The 15,406-nt window shown below is 38.8% G+C and overlaps 1 pseudogene; it reads left to right on the top strand.

Annotated features, from left to right (window-relative positions):
* The first annotated feature begins 8,993 nt into the window (after positions 1-8,993).
* Positions 8,994-11,402, top strand: LOC127807105 (uncharacterized; annotated as a pseudogene).
* The last annotated feature ends 4,004 nt before the right edge of the window (positions 11,403-15,406 follow it).

Below are 15,406 nucleotides of genomic sequence, written 5' to 3'. Positions count from 1 at the left end.
CCGGGGCAGTCCCTTCGGACCATTCGATCACTTAAAACTACGATAGTATACTTTATAGTCTTGTTCTTTCAAAAATTTCACTTGTACCCTTCATTAAATTTCATTTATACCTTTAAAGATTTCTCGGGTATTACATGTTGTTACCTGGAAAAGAACTTGCATTTTTGTCGAGGAGAAAGCTCAACAAGCTTATGTCCCTTGAATAAGCAATTATAGGCTTAAACAAACAATAATATTGTTAAAGCGGGAGAAATATGAATAATTGTTTGAGAGAGCGTAATTGCAAGGCAGAACACAAGTCAGACAGCACACAAAAATTCATCCTACAAAGGCCTTCAAATATTTAAGTTAATACATGTCATGATATTGATGAAGAAGCAAGTTAGAAGTAGTCTGGGACTCTAGGAGAAGAAATTGTGGCACTTCTGGATAAATAAACAGCTTATTGACGTGCTTAAATTTGAGTATGTAAGGTCGGTGCGTTTTAGTCGTGATTTGTTCTTTTTTTGTTAGTAATGAGACACATAACACACAAGAACGATATGTGCACAAAGTTGGCCATGGTTAAATATGGATTTAAAGGGTAATAAATGGACATTATCTAAACACACACAAAAAAAGGCATTTATATCTATTTAGAACACTCATATGACATTGCTCCTTTATTTATTACCATTAAGATAATAATGACATAAAATTATTTACCACTTGTCATGGTGCTCTTTTTAGAGAAATGTTACTTAGATATTTAGAAGTCACATTTTTGCATGACATTTCTATATTAATGTATTATATATTTGTATTGATTAGACATATAATATAATATATTAATAGAAGAGTATTATGAAAAATGTCATTCTTTGAGCCTCTAACTAATATTTTATTTCTTTTTTTTTATCAAATTTATTGCAATCTCACAAAAAATACTTAGATAATTTTGTTTTTAATATATTTAAAGTTAAAAAAAATAGTTAATATACTTATCAATGATAAAAAAAATATTGACAAAACTTTGATAAAAATAAAATATGTTGGTTTTGTATTTCCTAATGAGGCCCAAGGTTGTGACGATTTTTTGGGTGTATTTTATCTTCATAGGCTTCGGCTCGCGATTGAAGAACTCAAGTCCATCACCACTTTTAGGCAGCCCATTTTAGAAGTCGGGCTACAAGCCCTATTCTCACTTTAGAGGAGAAATGGGCCTTAGCCCATTTGTTCAAGTGGGGGGAAGCCCACTATTTTGAGCCCAAAAGCCCATTATCTCCTAAGCTTTAAGCCCACATATAAAAGGCCCATGTGCTGCCCATTTCCTTGGTGTTTCTCTCTCTCTCTATCTTAGCCGAACCTTAGCTCTTCTTTCTCTCGTATCTCCTTGCTTAGCCGATTGCTTCCTTCGTGGTTCCTTTCGTGGATGATCTTCCATGGCTCCGTTTCCATCTCGGTCCGATGCCTCTTTCCATGTTGAGAGGCCGCTTCTTTTCTTGTTGATTTTGGCTGATTTGTTGTCGATGCGCATGCTTTATTTAAGGGTTTTCAATCATCCATTCTCGATAAGCGTTTCTCTTTGCTCTGTGCTTTATACCCTCTGTCTTTGTGACTGATCTACCTTCTGTGGTAACCTACCTTGTGTGGCTTTGATCGATTGGGTGAGAAAGGGCTTCATTTGTGTTCGACCGAGAGGTGTTGGGGCTTTTTGGGTTTTCGGTTTGAGGGCTGGTTTGAGGGTTTCGTTGTGGCTTGTGGTTCCTATTTGTTGGCATTACCAAAGTGGTGATCGGACTCACAGATCTGAGCTTTGAACGTTATTTAAATAGGGATTTTTTACTTCGTGTTCATCTTTGTGTTGCTGTTATCGGTACTTTGTGTATTGTTTTTTATATTCAATCAAATTTGGTTCGATGTTATTACACCAACCCTACTGTTTTGTAGAGATCTTCCGCAACAATTGGTATTAGAGCCTTGTGTGGCTCCTGGGTAGTGCTTGTTCGAATCAGATTTGAAAAACTCCATCGTTTTCAGATCCGATTTCATGGTGAGTTTGTTCCATATCAGATCTGATTTCGGTTCGATTATTCTTTGCAAGTTGTGAGTTGGGTCAAAAGGACCCCAGATCCAGATTCAGCAAGTCGTGGGTCATCTCCCCGAGTAGCACGTGGTTGCTCACTCGCTTTTCGGCCAATGACGCATGAGCTTGCAGCGGCAGCGAGTGAGGCAGTGTGTGGGGACCAGGATGCCCTTCTTTTGTTCCAGATTTGATCCTGCATCACTTATAGATCTCAGTCTACTAGTAACCTCTATGGTTTTAAATTCTGTAATTTTTCTTTTCCAACATCTAGTAGGTCATCATGTGGGGGTGGCCATTAGGTTTTGGGGGTTATCCTGTGGTAGTAACCATTACTTGTTGCTAGAATTATGATTACTTGTGTTAATCTATGTGATTACTGAAATTGCTAAGGGCTTGAAAAATCTTTTTCAAATTGGTCTTTGATTCTTTGTGAATCTGCTGCCTAAGTTTTTTTTTTTTTTTTAAAAAAGAAAACTTTGTGTCTCTTTGGGTGCATATCTAATTCCTTATACTCTTATGGCTGTTTTTTTAAAACTGCTTAGTGTTTTAAAAATTGTGCCTAGTATATCAGTATTATCCCTATTTAAAATCTACCCTTGATTGAATCTGTTTTGTGCATACACATTGTTTAGGATTCAATGTGAAAATCTTAGTGTTTGTTTGTAGGTTACACTATTTATTTGTGTCAAGCATATACTTAGTGAATATGTCCATGCATTTTGAATTGGGGGTTTTCAATGGAAAGGGAAGTTTTTCTATATGGTAACAAAAAATGAAGGGAATTTTAGTTCAACAAATAGTCTCTAAGGCTGTAGATGGAAAATATCCTGAGGGTACTAAAGAGGAACTAAAACTTGAAGCTAATGAACTTGCCTATACTTCTATAATCTTGCATCTCTCTAATTCGGTATTAAGAAAAGTAGGAAAACTTAACACAACTGAAGAACTTTGAGAGAAATTGAAGAAATTATATGTTAAGAAATCCACCCCTAATAAGCTTTATTTGCTTGAAAGTTTCTTTAGTTTTAAGATTTGACCCCTCTAAGGACCTAGATGACAACTTAGATATCTTTAATAAATTGGTTCAAGATATCATAAATTGTGGTGAAACAGTGTCGGAGAAATATAAGGCAATTATTTTATCAAATGCCATTCCTGATACTTATAAAGAAGTTAAAAATGCCATTAAGTATGGTAGGGACACGTTATCACTTGAAATTGTCATAGATTCTCTTAGGGGTAAGGAATTGGAATTAAGGAGTGAGAGAAAATATGGTGAGGTCCACATGATGAGAGGTAGAACTAAGAATCAAGAGGAAGGTAGCAGAAAGAGAAGAGTAGGTTAAAATCCAAAAATCAAGGGAAATGTAAGAAGTGTTATGGTTGTGGGAAAATCGGACATTTCATTAAGGACTGTTATGCTAAGAAAGACAAACAAAAGGAAAAAAACAATATAGTGACCCCTATGACCCTAGTGAGGTTAGTGAGGTATACATGTTTCTAGATTCTAGTGCAAAATCAGTGGGCAAGGACAATGTGTCCGTCGTTCCATTTTAGGGAAGGGTTGAGTATCTTTATTCCCACCACCTTGAGCAAGAAGGAGATTCCTACCCTAAGTGGAAGGATTAGAAATATCCTTAGCCTAAGTAGGAGGATGAAGTAGATCCTAGCCTAGGTAGAAGATGAATCATAGCTTAAGTAGGAGGATTAGTGAGATCCAATCCTAAGTGGATGGAGAGCTAGCTCATATTTATGCATTGTGTTGCATTTCCTATGTGAATGATATGCATTTGTTGCATGTCCTATGTGGATAATATGTAAGTTCATGCATTTGTTGCATATCTAAGCATTTGTTGCATATCTTATGCATTTGTTGCATGTTTATGCTTTTGTTGCATGTTTATTTCATGTGTGGATGATTAGGCTTTTGTTGCATGATTATGCATTTGTTGCTAATACATGCATGTGTTGCTTAAATTGTGCATTTGTTGCTATGTTATGCATTTGTTGCATGTTGTTTGTGTGTGCTGGCCTTATTAGGAATCAAGGTAGAGATTGTTGGTTTTGTGTTTCCTAATGAGGCCCAAGGTTCTGATAATTTTTTTAGTGAGTTTTATCTTCATAGGCTTCGGCCTGGAATTAAAGAATCCAAGTCCATCACCACTTTTAGGCAACCCATTTTAGAAGTCGGGCCACAAGCCCTATTCCCACTTTAAAGGAGAACCCATTTGCTCAAATGGGGGGAAGCCCACTATTCTGAGCCCAAAAGCCCATTATCTCCTAAGCTTTAAGCCCACATATAAAAGTCCCGTGTGCAGCCCATTTCCTTGGTGTTTCTCTCTCGCTCTCTATCTCGGCCGAACCCTAGCTCATCTCTCACTCGTATCTCCTTGCTTGGCTAATTGCTTCATTCGTGGTTTCCTTTCATGGATGATCTTTCATGGCTCCATTTCCATCTTGATCCAATGCCTCTTTCCATGTTGAGAGGCCACATCTTTTCTTGTTGATTTTGGCCGATTTGTTGTCGATGCGCATGCCCTATTTAGCGGTTTTCAATCATCCATTCTCGGTAAACTTTTCTCTTTGCTTTGTGCTTTATACCCTATGTCTTTGTGACCGATCTACCTTCTGTGGTAACCTACCTTGTGTGGCTTTGAACGATTGGGTGAGAAAGGGCTTCGTTTGTGTTCGGCCGAGAGGTGTTGGGGCTTTTTGGGTTTTCGGTTTGAGGGTTTCGTTGTGGTTGTGGTTCCTATTCGTTGGCGTTATCAAAGTGGTGATCGAACTCACATATTTAAGCCTTGAACATTATTTAAATAGAGAGTGTTTACTTCGTGTTCATCTTTTTGTTACTGTTATTGGTATTTTGTGTATTGTTTTTTATATTCGATCAAATCTGGTTCAATGTTATTGCACTAACCCTACTGTTTTGTAGAGATCTTCCGCAACAAAATATTATTGCAAAAGGTTGGTTAAGTTGTAGAAAATATTTTTTATTTTACGATTTTGTATTTCTATTAAAAATACAAAATTCAATTTTTTAATTATTTTAATTGTATAGTCTGAAATAGAAAATATCGTTTTTGATAGTTTTAAATTTTAAAAATAAATATTATGACTTTTTGAAGTATAAATTAAAATACATTTTTGTTAGGGCTTAAATTTTTAAAACGAAATTTCATTATTCTTCTAAATGTGAACACTTCCACCCTCGAAGATCCCTTTTCCTTTTTAATAGCTTTTATTATCTGAAATATTTTTCCTCTATTAATTTAATCGAATTAAATGAATAGTTCAATTGAATTACCTCTTATGAATTAAATGAATAGTTCAATTGAATTACCTCTTATTAGAGTATTGCACGGATAAAATTGATTTATTTTATTATTCTGTCAAAGTTGAACCCGGTTATTAATTTTATATCAAATTTTTAATATTATAAATTTTATACTTTTAAATACGTATCAATTTTATAACACCATTAGCGGAATTTATGTACATTAAAAATTTATATCAAGTTTATTCTAAACTTTAAGAAATATCAAATTTTACACTAAATTTTGAAAATTTATAAAATCCATAGTAAAGGAATACTACTTGTTGTGCCATGCCAATTTGGAGTATAATCTCATAATTTTTCAATGGAGGGCAAAAAAAGGCATCCCCCCTTATGGTGCCGACACAAAATTGTTTTACCACTTAAAAATGGTGAAAGGAATAAGAAATTTTCTTTAAGCAAAGACATTCTGTCAGTTAAGGGAGTTCTCTCAGCTAAAGACATTTTTAAAAGGAATAAGAAATTTTCTTTAAGCAAAGACATTCTGTCAGTTAAGGGAGTTCTCTCAGCTAAAGAAGACATCTCTGTACCAAACACTCTTGTAAAGAGAGTTGATGAAATGAAATAATTAGTAAAAAAAAAAATGATAAAAGCAGACTTAAGAAGATTTTGATAAAGACATTAAAATTTGATATGAAATATATGAGTTTAAATGAAAATACGACAAAAGATAAAAAATAAAAATACATGAAAATTTAAAATTCATATACCAAACCCCATATAGTAGAATAAATGTTGAATATGTTGTTATTGTTGTTATAGTAAATGTGACAATGATAGTTATAAATGGTAATTAATTAGGGTAATTTTATCTAAAATAATTTTATTTTTCACATAGGAGGAAAAGTTGTAATTTTTTTTCTTTTACTCAACATTAGAACGATATTTTATGCTATTAGTTAGTGTTTGTTAATTAAAATATAAACTGAAAAAAATAAAATATGAAAAGTATTTAAGATTTTTGCCCTTTCCAATATATTTGTTAAATTTATATGACGACCACTGGAAAAGAGATCAAGTGACTTTTTATTTGTCATTTTTCAGATATGTTTATCTCTTACTTTTTCAGATAAACATATATTGAATCTTACAAATAAAAAAAAAAATTGACGCATATGTTTTTATGTGCATTTCAAAAAATTTAACGAACAATTTGATAAAAATCTTAGTATATTTTTCAACTTTATTTTAATCATTTCATATTTTAATTCAGAAAGTATTTTAATCTTATCTTAATATAATTTTATCTTACTTATTTTAATAAATGCTACCTCATAGTCAAAACATTTTTTAGTTATAAATTTCATTAAACCCTTTGATTAACAATAACGCTTTCCTTAATTTCCACTAGGTGGCCAACAAAACTGGGAGAAGAGTAGAGAAGAAGACAATTAAAAATTAAATAAAATAAATAAATAAAAAAGAGAGATGAATTTGTCAAAAGCATGGGAAGATGACGAGGAGGAGAGTATTATCTGATGGTGTTCGGTTCTTTTCTCACCATGAATGAGAGGTTGGGGAGACTGTTTTGGTTGTTCTTTTATCTGTACATACAAACAAATTCACATATTTGCTTGCTCAAAATGTTTTGACAATTTTGAAAAGGATGGCAATAGAAAATGACACCAATGCTTTGAGAAACATTAACGTCTGTCTATCCATTGGGAGATGGAGCCATTTGAGTGCAGGGCTGAGATCCTCCACTAAATTCCATTCTCATTTGGTAGAAGCCTTTCTTCTAACTGCAGGGCTGGCTGACTGACTGGCTGTGGCTGGATAACTGGGTTGAAGCTCAAACATATATCTTTTTCTTTCTTTATCAAATCGCGATGATTTCAGGAAACTTCAAGAATGCTATTGCTGACAGACAGGAACAGGGACCTCATCAACACTTTCTACAGGATATGTTGAATAAATGTTACATTCCTACTCTTTGGAATTGCCTAATATTACATCATTTGAGATAACTTATATTAAGACGCATGTATTTTTTATTTTACCACCCTATCTTTGTCAAATCTATCTATTTGTATTTAAGAAAATTACAATCATCTCCCCCAAACCATTTCAGATTTTCAATTAACCCCTTATATTTGGTCATACATTAATTTAGCCCCTTATTAATAATTATGTTTTCCCATATATTTTATTTATTTTTCATTTTTTTACTATGACAGAATATACGCAACCACTATTTTTTAAATATATACTAAATAATCTCACTCAATATATAAAATAAAGCTTACCTCCCATGAAATATTTCAATAAAATACTCAGCGGCCCCACCATATCTCCACATTTCCTCTCTCTCCCGCAGTCCCGCTTTATTTATTGAACAAACAAGGCGATTTAACTTTAACTGAACTGAGTCACTGAACCAGACTCCACCCCAGGAAGATGAAGCAGCCTCTGGCTCTGCGTTTCTTAATCGCTACGTGCCTGTGGTTTCATACGAAAGAGTGTTATCTGATGGTGTTTGGTTCTTTTCACACTATTAATACTATCTTTTTTATTTTTTATTCTTACTAAACCACTCCGATGACACTACGAAAGAGAGAGCTTGGAGAGATTGTTTTGGTTGCTCTTTTATCTCTCTATAAACTTGAAAAGGATGGCCCCAGAAAATGACACCTATCCATTGGGAGATGGGCTATTTGATTCCCCTTATCTCGAGTCACCACCAATTATTCTAGTGAATTTATTACAAAAATATACCAAGATGAAGTACAATTTTAATCTATATATATATATATATTCTATTATTAATTAAACTTGCGGTTTCACGGTATTGAGATTGTACAAAATTTTGAATATTATTCTTTGTGTTTGATAACTTATGTTTGGAAAAAAAAATATTTCTTAATGTGAAACACATGCAAATTTCTAATAAAAATGTACCAATTAAAATTTTTAATATAAATAAATAACATTACTCGAAAATAAAACCAAGTTAGCAAGTCAAGAATGCTGCGCCAAATTCCTTTCCCATTTGGTAGAAGCCTTTCTAATTGCAGGGCTGGCTGTGTGTGGATAAGTGGGTGGAAACTTCAAGAATGCTGATAGACAGGAACAGGGACCTCATCAAGACTTTCTGTGTAGGATATCGACAACATTGATAAAATATAATTAACTAAATTCAACTCATTATCTCTCATCTCATGTAATCTAACACTAAATTCAAGTGATTGCCTAAGGGTTGCTCATTGTAATCTACCCTAATTCAAAAAATAATTTTGAATTAACCTAAGCCATATTTAATGTATAGTATGGGAGCTAATTAAAAAATTGCAAATAATAATAAAAGAGCTTTTATTATTATTTTTTATGAATTGGCTAAAATTAGGAAAAAAACCCATTTTAATTTAGAATTTAATTTTAGAGTTCATAGCGAATTAACCTAAGCCCTATTTTTCATTTTTTACTAAGACATAATATGCAACCACTATTTTTTAAATATACACTAAATAAACTCACTCAATATAAAAAATAAAGCTTACCTCCCATGAAATATTTCAATAAAATACTCAGCGGCCCCACCATATCTCAACATTTCCTCTCTCTCCCGCTTTATTTATTGAGCAAACAAGGCGATTCACCTTTAACTCAACTGAGTCAATAAACGAAACTCGACAACATGAAGATGAAGCAGCCTCTCGCTCTGCGTTTCTTAATCGCTTTGTGCCTATGGTTTCATACGGCGGCAGACCATGAAGGCCCAAGCGCGCGCAGCTCCATCCTCTTCTACACGATGGGTCGCTCCAACTACCAATTCGACATCTTCACTCTCCCGATACAGCTCGATGATTCCACGCCCAACTCCGCCAACGAGTTTCAGATCACCGACGGCCGCTCCGTCAACTACAACGGCCATTTCCCCGCCATCTCCCCATCATCACCCTCCATTCTGCCGGATCAAATCCTCACCACAAACCCAGCCTCGCGGCCGCCGATCCACCTGATCTATGTCTCCGAGCGGAACGGATCTTCGACTATATACCTCGACGCAGTCTACCATGCCGGTCCTGATCGCACCAGAAGGAGGTCAACGCTCGAAGTTTCAAATCGGGTTCAAGTCCCTTTCGTGGGGAATCAACAATCCGACGGTCGGATTTCAATGAAGGATAGGCCCAATTTGGTGGGTGATCATCTGGTCTACGTTTCGACCCAGGAGAAGAGCGGCGTGCCGAGGACGAGTTGGGCGGCGGTGTACTCAACTCACCTGGGGACCGGGTTGACTCAGAGATTGACCCCTCATGGGGTGACTGATTTTAGCCCCGCTGTGTCGCCGTCGGGGACTTGGACGGCCGTGGCGTCGTATGGAGAAGGAAGGTGGAGCGGCGAAGTGCAAGAGCTGAAGACCGATATTTTTATTTTCAGGACCAAGGACGGGTCCGGCCGAGTCAAGGTGGTGGAGCACGGCGGGTGGCCTAGTTGGGTGGACGAGTCCACTTTTTACTTTCACAGGGAGAGTGACGATGGGTGGTGGAGTGTCTACAGAGCAATTCTTTCTAAAAACGGCCAAATCAGTGTTGACTCGGTGGCGACTCAGCGAGTCACTCCACCGGGCCTTCATGCGTTCACTCCGGCGACTTCGGCTGCCAACAGGACCTTCATTGCCGTGGCCACCCGGAGACCCGATTCAGACTATCGCCACATAGAGCTCTTTGACGTTGTTTCGAAACAGTTTTGGGAGGTCACCCGATATGTTTCTCCAAAAGCCAATCACTTTAATCCATTCGTCTCCCCCGATTTCACCCGAGTCGGGTACCATAAATGCAGAGGGCTGAGCAACGGCATGAAAGATAACCACTTGTTACTCGAAAACATCCACAGCCCACTACAAGATGTATCAGTTTTCCGCATCGATGGCTCTTTTCCTTCTTTCTCCCCGACGGGTGATCGAATTGCTTTTGCAAGGTTTCCAAGGCATTAATGTGATGAACCTAGATGGGTCGGGCCTTCGCCAGGTCTATTCTGGAAGAGTATTCGCAACCGCTTGGGATCCAATAAGGAAAGGGGTAATATACACCAGCGCTGGACCCTCATTTTCTTCAGTGAGCACCAAAGTTGACGTGATCTCTGTCAATATTGACGAATTGACCCACAAAAAATTGACGGAGGGAAGTGAGAACAACGCATTTCCATCGCCTTCGCCCGACGGCAAATGGGTCGTTTTCCGGTCGGGCCGGTCGGGTTACAAGAATTTGTACATAATGAATGCCGTAAATGGAGAGAAGGCCGGGCTGTTCAGACTCACGGAAGGGCCATGGGACGACACGATGGCAAATTGGTCGCCCGATGGAGATTGGATCGCCTTCTCATCGGATCGTGAGAACCCGGGTTCAGGAAGCTTTGCATTATACATGATCCACCCGAACGGGACGGGTCTGAAGAAGGTATTCGAGAGCGGGCCGGGTGGACGGATCAACCACCCGTGGTTCAGCCCGGACGGACAGAGAATGGTCTTTACGTCAGACTACGCCGCCGTGTCGGCTGAACCAATCTCCAACCCTCATCACTTTCAGCCCTACGGCGAAATCTTTACGATGAGATTGGACGGTTCCGGGTTGAGGAGAATGACCCATAACTCGTACGAGGACGGGACACCGACGTGGGGACCCGCTTTCATGAGGCGGGTGGACGTGCAGCAACCCGTTGACGAACAATGCAACTTCAGCGACAGTCCTTGGCTTAGAGCCGTTACGAATTCTGTCGCCGTAAAAGCCCGGTGCGGCGGCCAGTGATTTGTAGCCTGTCCGAAGTAAAACTGTTGTGTACACATTTTGTTTGTGTGCTGTACCATGATGTCCCACTACTTGCAGATTATAGTTTTCAGATTGACATAGTTGACATGATAGTTGTTTACGGGACAATTCATCATGGATATTCGATTTTTGTCCATGTCAATCTTGAACTTGTTTCTTTTAGATTTTCAAATCGTAGTGATGAAAAGAAATGAAGTATTAATATCAATAAATCAGCAATATATTACTGTTATAAGTAAATACATTTATTTATAATGTCATTGATTGATGCATGATTGTGGGCTCTCAAGAACTGGACCAGTGGAAGAGCATGATGAGTGAGAGTGAGACTTCTTTGGTAGGCTTGCAACAACCTGTGTAAAGAATTGTGCCCCATAATCTTAGGGTTTTTGTTGAGGATATCAATATTTTTTTTATCAATCCTCATGTTCTCAAAATAGCAAATATAACCATATTATCTCCATCTATTAATTTGCAACCAAGGCCCTCAATTATTATTTTTTAATAAACTCAAGAAACAACATACAGGTATAGTGTGCTTCTTGTTGTGCAATGGAACACGTGGGCGAATGCCGTTAAAAGGGGAAAATATGATTCGTTAGGCACTGTTTGGTTAAAGGTAGGCCAATTTCGCTCTAAAAGACGGAGACTTTATTTCGCTCATTAATTTCTCACTTTTTAGCTTAAAGGGGCGATCGAAGGCCGGGTCATAACGGCAGGGCACAAGTTTTGACAATAGGTCTGTCTAAAAGGCGACTGACACCTACAAACATTCTGATGCTCGAGTGAGTAAGAGTAAGAAAATAACAGTATATCAGTAGGTCAGAAAACCTATGCTACCACAAGGAGAAAAATTAGTAAAATCAGCTCGACTCGGCCCGAAACGCAACATTGTCAGCAACACCTTTCTCAACTCAGCCCGCCTCGATTCCAGAAGTTTCCCTTGAAGTGCCGATGCACGCCCCTTCAGTCAGATCAACAAGGCGGCCGCCTTCAACCTATATGAGGGCTTGCACGGCTATAGGTCTAAGCCTAGAAACAAAGTTCGAACATGGAGCAAAGCTTCCTCGTAGCCCTCTAAATAATTGTCTATAGCCTCTAACATCTGAGCCCTGCCGACTTCCACCTGCAATCGGGCGGCCTCAAGCGTCGCTTTTAGATGAGCAATCTTCGCCTTCGAATGGCGAAGCTTCGTCTTGGCATCCTCGCGTTGACGGCCGAGATAGCTTATGACCTTAAGACAACAAACTAGCGACGCTTCCAACCTCTCCAGCTATTGACTTAAGTCGGCGTCACCCTGGCTACTTTTTTCCCCATCTTGATTTCCGCCACCTCTTGGACGCATCTTATCTCCTCTCGATATGACTGCTTGAGCGCAACCACATCCGATTGGAATCCGAGCTCCAACGCTCAACACTCTACCAAAAATCCCAGGACCCAATCCTCTACCTAGCGGTATGATGCCTGATGATCTCCTCAGGCAGAAGGATCAAACACGCCCACAGAAAGCGCATCAGCGGATGACTCAACCTCTCCGGCATCGCTTAGGCGTTTTCCAACCGATGACTTCCATTTACCAATAGCAAGTCCCTCAGAATGCAATTCCAGAATGGCATCAAAAGCAGTCAAAAGAACCGATGCGACAGTAGAAGATACTGGATCTACAGTTAGAAGAGTGGCGCCTCCTTCGCCATCACCTCTAGAGGACTCATTCTTTCCCTCAAAGATAGCCTTTAACATTTTCCTACTAAAATGGGGAGCTATTTTTACCTGTAAGGAACGATTAAGAAGAAAGACTTAGAAAACAGCGCACCTTTACACAAGGAAGAAGAAGCGATGGAAAACTCAAAAGATAGGGGACGCATCCTTTATACTATTCCCATACGTTGCGCCCAGTAGAAAGCAAAACACTATCAGGCGCTTAGCAAGCGCTAGAGGCATGCCACCTGTCACGCACTTGTCGCGTATTCAAATATTTTGAGGGAAATCATGAGCCGTCGTGCACACCTACGATGGTGCGCCTTCTTAAGCGTAACGCTCCATACCTTGAAATCCCACACGACGTGTACATTGGAAGGAGCATTCTTCACCATCGGAATCGACCCCTATCTTGCGAGAATTGGGAGGCCAGCCATAGCTAGAGCGCTCACCCTCCAAAAGTGTACTCAAAACCTCATCATGGGTAGCACGATCTTTCCTTTCCCTTCCAAGCTTAGATAACGTATGCAAACAAGAGCTCGTTCATACACTGAACACATCCCAACAGCAGCATGAGACCCTTTTGACGCACGCTTAGGGTGGCTGGTTGGCCACCACGCTCGAACATTACCTAAGCCTCGAGCATAGCACCCCCATCTCTCAGGTAGAACACCTCAAATCCTGAAGCCACTCGTATCACAAGTCAGCACACAGAGAAAACTACTTTGCCTTTGAAGTCAGGCCGACCTAAAAACGACTCCAGAGCCAACACCTATTCAAACAAAACCAAAGTCAGCTCGGCTATCCACCTCGATTAGAGTTTAACGACAATCCAACTCTCCAAGCCTAGCGTGTGCAGCAAAATTGCCCAGGCCTCATTTCTCTAGTTCGAACGCTCGCTTCTCAAGCATCGGACCTGGGGGGCTGTGGACCGTCCGGGCCAAATCTTGGCCCTCCCAATCTCGGCCCATCCCTTGATCTTACGCCAGTCTACCGCAACATCGTTGCAGCCCTACTGGGTATTCGCACGGCCACCCTAAATCTCATCATAATTAATGGCAGATCTCATCTACATTAATAAGGGTCTCATCGCCACCATACTACTACCTGAGAACCTCCACAAGCACCGGATAGGCAATCCCATCGCCTGCAGATACACGACGCATGTATGCAGGAGGTCATCTCTTCCTCCTATATCAGCTAGCTCTCTTCAGAGCCAAAACATGTTCTGTTTTCTAGCCTACTGATACACTGTCATTTCATCACTTTTACTTATTTGAGCGTCGGAGTGTTTGCAGGTATCAACCGTCCCCCGGATGAACCCGTCACCGAAGCCTACGCCCTGCCGTTGTGACCCCTCCTCCGATCACCCTCTTTTGGTCAAGAAAGAACATAGTCAATCTTAAAATACTATGATTACTTATCTTTAAATCCTAAATTTCTTGTTGCATATTCATACTATGAATACTAAGTTTTCAGGAAGAATTCATGGCATATTTTTGTTGCATGACATCACCTTAGTTAAGATTTAGTAAATTTTAGTTAAATTAAATATTTAATATATTTATGTTCCATCTGATCTAACGAGGTTGATTGAATTAGTTGTGATGGCAACAGGATGTAATGATTAGGTAACGATCTCGCAGTGGTGTGACAGGCACTTGTAAGCATTTCGACACTCAAATCAGCAAAAATCAGTATTGATAAGGTTTGAAAAGAACATATTATGATTTGTGATCAGATTGATTTATATAGAGATGAAAGCATCTTGCATATCGCTAGTTGTCGTAAAAAGATAGAGAGCTAAAATGCATGCTAATGATAGGAATCATTTTTTAAAATTTAAAATCTGATGAAGATTAAGAATTAATGAAAATTAGTGTACAAATTATTTGAGGTTGATAAAATTAATTACTGGTGTGAGGATCTCGATCTAAATAGGAAGATTATTCGTACTTTTTGGACTAGGGATCGTGTCAGTGCCAGGCTGACCCCCAACTCAATAAATCAGTACGATCTCATATCAAATAAATTAAAATGTCAAAAGTCAAGGGATTACTAAAATAAGCTTGGGTTTATTGTAGCAACATCCAAGAAGATGACGAAAGAAACAGATTAAGTTGCCCTTCAGGCTGCCTAATCATTATCATTGAATACCGGCGGACAGGGTTGGTTTTCCGTGTATAGGCCTGCACGTGACACGTGTCATCAAGTGATGTTTCGTTGTTAGAATAAATAAATGATTAAAATTCTACTCCTTATGGTTCCACGTGTGCGTCTTCTCTTCGATTTTGTCTCCTAAAGAGATGGGGAAGAAGATGGCAGTGAACGCGCGTTACTGTCTTTTAGTTGTTTGGCTGTGTGTGGCCTAAGCGAGACGCTAAATGAAGGCGAAACCTACAATATAACATTTAAAAAAAGAGAGAGAGAAAAGCATCTTCCAGCGCGTAAGTGTTCACATTAAGATATAGAGAATAGAATCTTGTTGCATGAAGAGAGTGTTCACACTAGAAGAGGCTTCTTTTCGTACCCCTAGCAGCA

Source organism: Diospyros lotus, chromosome 8 (assembly GCF_014633365.1).
Source record: "Diospyros lotus cultivar Yz01 chromosome 8, ASM1463336v1, whole genome shotgun sequence".
NCBI classification, from domain to species: domain Eukaryota; kingdom Viridiplantae; phylum Streptophyta; class Magnoliopsida; order Ericales; family Ebenaceae; genus Diospyros; species Diospyros lotus.
This window is presented reverse-complemented; position numbering and strand designations above follow the sequence as displayed.